The 514-nt window shown below is 65.8% G+C and overlaps 1 protein-coding gene across 1 annotated transcript in view; it reads right to left on the minus strand.

Annotated features, from left to right (window-relative positions):
* The window catches only part of LOC101619261 (5'-AMP-activated protein kinase subunit gamma-1), a 20266-nt gene that overhangs the window by 10753 nt on the left and 8999 nt on the right, over positions 1-514 (minus strand). The window lies entirely within an intron of this gene.

Consider the following 514-nt stretch of genomic DNA (forward strand, 5'->3'; position numbering starts at 1 on the left):
GGGGGGGCTCGTCACCGTCACAGCGCTGGGACTCAGGTCCCATGGTGACCGGCTCTGTCTGGTTGGCCATACACGGCTGCGCCACACCGTCCACTCCCGGATCCTATACAATCAGGGGAGCCTCCAGCCGAGATGCTCGGCCTTCACGGCCGGCCGCACAGGCCGCTGCCCACAAGAGGCAGAGCACGGGGAGGGCGAGGGCAGATGTCAAGTCTAAGTTCAAATTTTCCTCCGGTTGCTCCCGCCATTCTGACCCCTCCCAGGAGCCCCGCCCCGTTTCCAGCCAGGGGAGCCCACGTGGGTCCGGCCGGGGCTGCAGCTGGGACCCCCCCGACTCCAACCCGAGGACGGGGCCACCCCACCATGGAGAATCAGGATGCCGGAGGCAGCTCCGCTTCAGGAGAGGGTGACTCCAGCTCACGAGGCATCAAGGCGAGAGGAACATGCCGATGTTCACACAGAGGCGAGCGACCTTGACGTCGCGGTTCTGCTTCTCCACGGTGTGGAGAGAGAG

This window comes from Condylura cristata, unplaced genomic scaffold (genome assembly GCF_000260355.1).
Source record: "Condylura cristata isolate star-nosed mole 26May11 unplaced genomic scaffold, ConCri1.0 scaffold00042, whole genome shotgun sequence".
NCBI classification, from domain to species: Eukaryota; Metazoa; Chordata; class Mammalia; order Eulipotyphla; family Talpidae; genus Condylura; species Condylura cristata.